Source organism: Dama dama, chromosome 18 (assembly GCF_033118175.1).
Source record: "Dama dama isolate Ldn47 chromosome 18, ASM3311817v1, whole genome shotgun sequence".
Lineage (NCBI taxonomy): Eukaryota > Metazoa > Chordata > Mammalia > Artiodactyla > Cervidae > Dama > Dama dama.
In genome coordinates, this window is record NC_083698.1 from 82,079,068 (window position 1) to 82,089,317 (window position 10,250).

Consider the following 10,250-nt stretch of genomic DNA (forward strand, 5'->3'; position numbering starts at 1 on the left):
GCACACCCGCTGTGTACACAGCACTGTGGGATTCATTAAGGGGAAAGAACAATAATTTCCTGCCCTTGAGATAGTAGAGGAGCAATTATTTACTCTGAGTAGTTTAGTTCAGTTAGCAGTGAATGGGCAGGAGATCTTGGAACCCAATGCCTTGACATTGTTACACAATTCCATCGTTATTAGAATGATTACATCAAAATTTTTGTTCTTATTTATTTTAGATTATAAGCTAGTATATTGATCTATTGTACAAGAGTTAAATAAAACAGCAGTTACAGAATGAAAACTAAAATTCTCCCTTGATAATGCTGATGAACCTTTGTTTCTCACTTGCTAATTCATATAAAATTGATTATGCGCTGTATCTGTTCAAAGCAATACTCACAGGCACCCAGATACTTGACAGATGAGGAGACTGAAGGATATAGCGAGGACATACAGCAAGTGGCCAGGATTCAGACTTAGGAGGGCTGGCACCAAACTGTACACTCTTAGTTACCACACAGATTCTCTAAACACTCACCCTTCCCATATAACCCTCTCAGGGGTAATCACTACCAGAAAGCAGTGCGTTTTCTTCTAGAGCCCATTCTAGGCATTGAAATTCATGCATGTACATACATACAGATCTTTCAAAACTATAATAGATATACAGTAAAATATTTTAAAAATTATTTCATTAAAAAATATCTTGGGGGCTTCCCTGATGGCTCAGCGGTGAAGAAGCTGCCCGCCAATGCAGGAGAGACGAGTTAAATCCCACATGCCAAGGAGCAACTAATCCCAGGCATCGCAGCTATTCAGCCTGTGCTCCAGAGCTCGGGAGCCACAACTACGGAGCCCACATGCCGCAACCGTTGAAGCCGTGTGCCCTAGGGCCTGTGCTCCACAAGAGAAGCCACTGCAACGAGAAGCCCTGGGCCCTGCTTTCACCATCAGACAAAAGCCCACACAGCAACGAAGACCCAGCACAGCCCCAAACAAATAAATAAAATTTTTAAAAATTATTTCTAAAAATCTTGGATATACTACTATATATATTCAACACTGTGTATAAGTATGCACATTCAAATGGATTTTTAATATTCTATAATTCAGTTGGATCACTTGAAAATTCTAAAGTTAATGAACATTTGTTTTCTTCCTTTTATCTTAGATATAATATTGCAATGTACATCCTTGTGTATATATTTTTGTAAATATGTGACATTTTGGGAGAAACATTCCTAGTAATGAACTTATTGGGTCAACAGATACATATAGGAATCTTTCTAGTGCTTTTTTTAGTCCCTAATATACTGTATTCTGATCACATAGAGTAGTGTCAGATAAAGTGTCAGATAAATATGACATTATCACTAACGTGTCATTCAATGTTTGCCTGATGCCTTTTTCCTCTCTCATGTTATTTGTGTTTCAGAATACGAATGAGTGAACAGTGACTTTTTCTTTTTCAGTGCAAATATCAAAGTGTTGTGATCAAATTCCTAATATTCTTGAGATCCATAATGACTTTTTATATAGAGCCAGCATTCTTCCTGCCCCTAATGATTTTTCAGTGCACTGGACAAGACCCCCACTGACACAGAATCTCAGTGACTTAATCTGTTCAGGTTGCTATACAAAATACTGCTGAGCGGTGGCTAAGTCTCTTAGTCGTGTCCGACTCTTTGCGACCTCATGACTATACAGTTCATGGAATTCTCCAGGCCAGGATACTGGAGTGGGTAGCCTTTCCCTTCTCCAGGGGGTCTTCACAACCCAGCGATCAAACCCAGGTCTCCCGCATTGCAGGTGGATTCTTTACCAGCTGAGCCACAAGAGAAGCCCAAGAATACTGGAGTGGGCAGCCTATTCCTTCTTGGATGGATCTTCCCAACCCAGGAATCGAACCGGAGTCTCCTGCATCACAGGTTGATTCTTTACCAACTGAATAGAAATTTATTTCTCACAGTTCTAGAGGCTGAAGTCCAAGGTCAGCATAGCAGCAAGGTCAGACCCTCTTCTAGGTAGCAGACTTCTCACTGTATCCTCACAACTCTTGGGGGCATCTAAACCTTGGTACTCTTTTTCTCCTGTAGCTTGTTGGATTATCAACATCTGTCAAGTGAAAAGGGCTAAGGACTCTGTTATCCCATTCAGGAGGGCTCCACCCCATGATCTAATCACCTGCCAAAGGCCCCACCTCCTAACACCATCATATTGGATGTCAGGATTTCAACTTGTGAATTTGTAGGGGGAGAGGACACAAACATTCAGACCACAGCACTCATTAAATTTGCTGTGAAAATTTTGGAAGTCATGTTTGACTTTCTTTTGTCTAAATTTATTACCACCCCTTGGACATAAATGGACAGGTTTAGGGTCACATACTTGTGGCTGCCATAGGTGAAGAATTTTTGCAGTTTGATAATTTCAGACTAATGATTCTCAATTCAAACAAAACTTTATTTTTAGCACAAATGTTTCATAAAAACATCAGTGACAAATAGTGAAGTTATTATGGTTCTTCTTTGGGTTCGTAATGGATTTTTAAGTTAGTGCTCTTATTCTTTCCTCATTATCTTCTCCTATGGTATGTTTCCCTAGAATAAAAGACTGAAACTCCCAGAATAAAAGACTGAAAAATGTGAAGTTCTGGTATTAAAGTATTATTACCACTAGGTATTTACATAATTGGTTTGTGACCTTCAGCAATTCTTGAGGGCATCTAAACCTTGGTACTCTTTTTCTCCTGTAGCTTGTTGGATTATCAACATCTGTCGCCTGAAAGTTTCTTGTTTGTGTGTGTATATATATTGTGTATATATATATATATATATATATATATATATATATATAAAAACATAAAGCTATTATATTTAGAAACAAATTCTAAATCATTCTTATAGCTAACATTATGCTTTAAGTTCCTAAAATTCAATAACTCCTTTGAAGTAGTAAAGAATGATGAAGGTAAAGTACTAGTTTTCTCTTATTAGAAATAATAGGCTATATCAAGAATCAAGCAAACAGCATGGATATTGCAGAACATCTTTTCTGTGTTGAATTATGATTTTTGTCATAGTTATAAATACATATAGCTTAAGGGTCAAATTATTTGCAAATTTTATAAGAAAAAAAATAACAGAAACTCCTACCTCAAACACGCATGTCTCCCTTTCACCAATTTTACTAATTATTCTGGTGTTTAGCACCATCTCTCTAAATAACATACTCGATTTGTCATTTCATGATATTTTAGTTTTGTTATTGTTCAGTTGCTCAGTCATGTCCAACTCTTTGCGACCCCATGGTCTGCAGCACGCCAGACTTCCCTGTTCTTCACTATCTCCTGGAGCTTGCTCATATTCATGTCCATTAGTCGATGATGCCATCCAACCATCTCATCCTCTGTTGTCCCCTTCTCCTCCTGCCTTTCGTCTTTCCCAGCATCAGGGTCTTTTCAAATGAGTCGGTTCTTCCCACCAGGTGGCCAAAGTATTGGAGCTTCAGCTTCAGCATCAGTCCTTCCAATGAATATTCAGGACTGATTTCCTTTAGGATTGACTGCTTTGATCTCCTTGCAGTCCAGGGGACTCTCAAGAGCCTTCTCCAACACCACAGTTCAAAAGTATCAATTCATTGGCATTCAGCCTTCTTCATGCTCCAAGTCTCACATTCATACATGACTACTGGAAAAACCATAGCTTTGACTAGATGGATCTTTGTCAGCAAAGCGATGTCTCTGCTTCTTAATACTTTGTCTGGGTTTATCATAGCTTTTCTTCCAAGGAGCAAGTGTCTTTTAATTTCATGGCTTAAGGCTATGCTAACTGACTTCTCTTTTGGAAAAAAAAAGTTTTAACTCTCTGCTTTCTATACCCTTATCTCCTGATGGTTTCTTTTTATTCCTATTTCTCAATATAATTTCATTTTAATTTTGAATAGTTAATTTATGTTTATGTCAGCATAAGTATACTAATATAATTTGTGGTAAAACAATGTAATAAACTATGCTACTTTTCTTTCCTACACAACTTTGGTTCCCTGACATTTTTTGTTATTGTTGTTGGCTTTTGCTCTTGCTATTTATTTTTTGCCTGCTTTTCTATGTACTTATTAATTCCACCACAGTCTCCTTGGCAAGTGTCTTACTCTGCTCTACATATTCACATTTATCAAGTTCTCTGTCAGTTTTCTCTTTCTGAAGAAATCACATGAGGAATCTTCTGACATACTCCTCCAAACAAGATTGACTATCCCTTCGTTCCATGCACATTTCTTATTCTGGATCCCAACCTCTCGTGGGTTGGCTCTCTGCATTGCATTCCTTCCTCTATATTGGTTTACTCTTTCATTTTAGGGGAGCACATCTTTCAGTAGGAAGAAGTCTATGCATGAGAAAGAATGCATGGGAAGTAAATTTTTTGGAACTTGCTTTCCTGAAAACACCTCTATTCTATCCTCACACTTGTTTGAAAGAGGTCCATGCTTTGGTTTCTTCTAGCATGCTAGGAAGTTTAATGATATTCTGTTTCCCAATCCTTTACATGTAATTATTTTCCTCTTCAAAAGCTTAGCTCTTCTCTTTTAAGTTCTCTGAAATTTCCAAATTATGTGTCTTGGTGTGGATCTGTTTTCAGCTATTATAACTCTACCAGTGGGCTCTAACAGTTTGGGAAGTTATCCACCCCACATTCCTAGAAATGTTTTTGAATTATTTTATTGCTAATTATTGCCTTTCCATCTTGTTCTTTCTTTTGGGTCCTCTATTATTTGGATGTTTGACTTTCTGAACTTGTCCTCAAATTCTTTTATCTCTTCTCTTGCAATTCCTATTTCTGTATTTTAACATTATTTTCTAAAAGATTTTCTAAATTTTTATATCCTAACCTTTCTATTGAGTTTTTAGATATTGAACGTATACATTTAAAACGCCTCTTTATCTGAGAATTGGCTTCCCTGGTGCCTCATTGGGTAAGGAATCCACCTGAAATGCAAGAGACCTGGGTTCAATCCCTGGGTCAGGAATGGCTACCTACTCCAGTATTCTTGCCTGGAGAATCCTGTGGACAGAGGAGCCTGATGGGCTACAGTCCACAGGGTTCCAAAGAGTCAGACACGACCAAGAAACTAACATAACACTTATCTAAGAATTATTTTTAAAAATAATATTATTGCTTCATGATCAAAATATCTTCTGTTACTTAGTTCTGTTACTTAGCTGAGTAGTGGGAATTATTTTGTCTTAAGTCTGTAAGATCTTTATTTTCTCTTAAATGATTTTTAAGTTGTTTTTTCATTTTCTTTTGTCTTGTCCTCAAACTACTATTGGCTGTTTTCCCCAGATGCCTGGTAATTGTGTATTACAGAGCTGACTGGAGACTGAGCTCACGGTGGCAAACTGCAGGTTTTACTACTGGTGATTGGCTTAACCATGCAGTTGGGAAATCTTGATGTCAGTCACTCTAAGGCTTTCCTAATGAGTCTATCAGGATGCTAGAGAAGCATCTTTCCGTCTCCTGCTTAGAGGGTGATGCCCTGGCTGCAGCGCTGGAGAGTCTTAGAGAAGAAAGAAGGCTGCACTGGGAGAACGCAGATGTCTCAGCATCCACTGTGTTACTTGGTTCTCCCTTTTTGGTGTTGCTCACATCAGTAATTTGAGGATACAAATCTATCTCATAGGGCCAGGGTAAAGATGAAATGAGTAAATAAATTTACAATAAATAAAAATGCTTAGAAAATAAGAGGCACACAGAAAGTGCTATACAAGTGTAGCTATTATCCTTTTTTCATGTTTGGCAGTCCAAAGAGCCTGTATTTGAGAATAAAACTCAATTATCTATTTGCTTTTTTATTTATTTTGCTGGAGATGGGGGGTGTAGAGAACTATTACTCAAATTGATTTTCAATAATGTTCAACTTTCAGAGGATGGCATCATCAATTCCTAAAACTTTAAAGAATTTAAAGATTATTCTTAGCTCTCTCTATAAGCCAATTTAGAATTCATTTTTGGGGAGCTGCTAAATATACTTCTCTTCTTTAGGCCTTCCAAAATTTTGATGCTGTTCTCTTTTCTCCCATTTTTTACATCCTTGTGAGTGTAATATTTTTTAAAGTCTATTATTATTTTAATGGGACTGGAGAAGAAATTATAGTAGGTGCTTGTTTTCAATATTTTTTTATCCAATAGTCCCTGAATAATCTCTCCTAATGAAAGAACTGACACTAATCTGAGTTGTTTGCAGCCAGCCATTCTCTTTGTTATATTTTCAGATTACAGAACCTGAAGATATGTATATACTATAAAGATAATATTTTCTGATTATAGAACCTGAAGCTACATATATATGTACTATGTACTACATATGTACACTGCTGTCTGAACTATCTATCTATACCTATCTATATATCTACTGCTATGTGAATGTAAGCAACATAAATAAATGTTGATCTTGTTTAAGCTACAATAAAAAATTATCTATCTATAAATAGATATAGATAGATATAAAATAAGGATGTGTAGCTGCTACTGTCATAAAGAGCATTCTGCTGAGGTACATTTGTGCTAATCCCTTCCTTGCTGTCTCTTCAGTTGCTAAGGAATCAAGAAAAGAAATTGGTTGCAGTTTGTAGCATTGAGGATGAGCAGTAGAAGAACCAAGAAAACATATTTACTATCTCTGAACTATTTCAACATTTTGTTTACATCACATTATAGCTCCAGTCATGTATGGATGTGAGAATTAGACTATAAATAAAGCTGAGCACCAAAGAATTGATGCTTCTGAACTGTGGCGTTGGAGAAGACTCTTGAGAGTCCCTTGGACTGCAAGGAGATCAAACCAGTCCATCCTAAAGGAAATCAGTCTTGACTATTCATTGGAAGGACTGATGCTGAAGCTGAAGCGTCAATACTTTGGCCACCTGATGTGAAGAACTGACTCATTTGAAAAGACCCTGATGCTGGGAAAGATTATATGCAGGAGGAGAAGGGGACGACAGAGGATGGGATGGTTGGATGGTGTCACCAACTCAATGGTCATGAGTTTTGGTAAACTCCAGGAATTGGTAATGGACAAGGAAGCCTGGCGTGCTGCAGTCCATGGGGTCACAAAGAGTCAGACATGACTGAACTGAATTGAGCTGACAGCTCTGGCCACAGTGTGGAGCAAATTATCCCTTACCACGTCTGTTTCTAGTTCAATGGGAGTTTCTCCAAACTTGAGCACTTTCTCTTCTGATTTTGCATCTCCTGAACTTTGTACACTATTTGAGAGGAGGTTGGAGCCTGTTGAATGAAAATGACTGAAAGTCTATCATCCCCAAAGATATTACTTGCAGGATGAGACAGCTGTCATTTCTTAAAAAGTTCTTGGTGGCAACTGATTTTGGCAGTGCTGACATTTGCTTAAGCACATCAACTTCATTTTAGCCAGTTCATTCACTTCAGATTATTTAAAAATTGATATGACTCACCACATGGCTGATTCAGATGTGACAATCATAATTTTATGGATATAAAAAATCAAATTTTATGGATAATAAAATGAATGGATTAAATAATTCAATTGGAGTCAAGGTAGAAGAGATTTATTTGATGAAGTAATGAATGGGGGAAATTCTCCAAATAAGAACTTGAACACCTGATCATATTAACATTTTTCTTTCAAAGTAAGGAGTCATTAATAGAAGAGGAAAGCTAGAAAAGGAGCAACAGACAGGAGATAAAGCCAAATTCAGTTCAGTTCAGTTGCTCAGTCATGTACTACTCTTTGTGACCCCATGGACTGTAGCATACCAGGCTTCCCTGTCCATCATCAACTGCCGGAGCTTGCTCAAATTCATGTTCACTGAGTCGGTGATGCCATCCAACCATCTCATCCTCTGTCATCCCCTTCTCCTCCTCCCTTTAATCTTTCCCAGCATCAGGACCTTTTACAATGAGTCAGTTCTTCGCATCAGGTGGCCAAAGTATTGGAGCTTTAGCTTTAGCATCAGTCCTTCCAATGAATATTCAGGACTGATTTCCTTTAGGATGGACTGGTTGGATCTCCTTGCAGTCCAAGGGACTCTCATAAGTCTTCCCCAAGGCCACAGCTCAAAGGCATCAAATCTTCGGTGCTCAGTTTTCTTTATGGTCCAACTCTCACATCCATACATGACTACTGGGAAAACCATAGCTTTGACTAGATGGACCTTTGTTGCCAAAGTAATGTCCCTGGTTTTTAGTTGCTTTCTAAGTTGGTCATAGCTTTTCTTCCAAGGAGCAAGTGTCTTTTAATTTCATGGTTGCAGTCACCATCTGCAGTGATTTTAGAGCCCAAGAAAATAAAGTCTGTCACTGTCTCCATTGTTTTCCCATCTATTTGCTGTGAACTGATGGGACCAGGTATCATGATCTTAGTTTTCTGAATGTTGAGTTTTAAGCCAGCTTTTTCACTCTCTTTTTCACTTTCATCAAGAGGCTCTTTAGTTCCTCTCGGCTTTCTGCCATAACGGTGGCAGAAAGAGTGGTTATCTGCATATCTGAGGTTATTGATATAAAGCCAAATTATATAAAGGGAAAAACTTTAAAGAATTTCTAGGAGTGGTAATACACATTTTGAGAAATGAGGGAACAGAATTACTAATGAGGGAAAAAAAATGTAGAGACTGTCTTCCTCCTGCTCCTTTCCTTGTGTGCTCACAGAAGCGTAAGAATAGAACAATATCTAAAATTTAGAATGACATCAAGGGTTAACCGTGAAAAAACTCATGACAAAAGACATTTTCCCAGGTAGTTAGAGCAGTCACTGCTGTTTGAGCTGAGAACACTGATTTCTCAGTGATTCAGCAAATGTTTCCCAAATGCATGGAGAATTCTTGGAGAGGGGATAGTGGTGGTATGGATTCAATATTAACTATTATTTTTGTTCTCAAGAAGTTTAGCATTTTCTAGAAGATGAGAAAGACAATTATGTAAATAATTGTGTAAATATATGACAATTATGTAAATATATGACTAAATGTACTAAATTTAAGCAAGTATTAAGGAGGAAAGTTGGTTTAGGAATTTGTTCTTACAACCTCTTCTGAATATAACAACCCCTTAAGAAATTTTGAAGAGAGAACTTCACCTATTTTTCAATTTTATTTCCCCCCACTTTTAACAGAGTTACTGAATTAATTATATACAAAGCAATTTACCTATAATGAATGGTACAGCTTGATGATATTTAGTAAGATTTTACACTTGTGCAATAATCACCACAATCCAGTTTTAGAACTTTTTCATGGCCACTTAAAAACACTTTGTACTTTTTTACAATTTTAGCTCTCTACCAGGGAAACACTGATTGATTTGTTTATAGAGTTCACTTTTGACCCTTCTAAGAATTTTATGAAATGGAATCATGTGATATAAAGACTTTTGTGTCTGCCTTCTTTCATTTAACATGATTTTTGAGGTTCATTCTTGTGGTTATATAGTTATTTTTTTCACTGTTATTATTTCCTTGCACAATGGTTATATTGCATTGGATTTTGGTGGTTTAGTTGCTAAGTCATGTCCAACTCCTTCACGACCCCATGGACTGCAGCCCACCAGGCTCCTCTGTCCATGGGATTCTCCAGGCAAGAATACTGGACTGGGTTGCCATTTTCTTCTCCAGGGGGTCTTCCTGATCTGAGGATTGAACCCGCATCTCCTTGTCTCCTGCATTGGCAGGTGGATACTTTAGCACTGAGCCACCCTGGAAGCTTAATATCATCCATTCACAAATAAATGGACATTTGGATTTTTCCCCTGGTTTTTGGCTGTTATTAATAATGCAGCTATGAAGATGTGTGTATAAGTCTTTGTGCACACATATGGTATTGCTGCTGTTGGGTAGATATCTGGAGTGGAATTTCTGGGTTGTAACTGTCAATCTCCGCTTTCAAAGTGGCTATACCATTTTTACATTCCCATTAGAAATGTATGAGGGTTCTAGGTTTTCCACTTCTGTGTTAGTTTCTTATTGATGTTGTGACAAATTTATCATAAGCTTAGTGGCAGGAATACATGCCGGGAGCCAACACACAAGACCCTACCCATGACAAGGTCATGAGAGAGAAAACCTGATGGGCAAGGCGGATCAGGTTTTCAGGGATTTCAAAAAGCTGCCCCCGGCGCTCACCTTAAAGATGATATCTGTCTTTCTGATGCCTGCCTCAATAGACTACTCCCTAATTTCTGTGACACAGGCAGAAGGCCTTCCCCGATGTCTTCCCAAATAAGAATCAA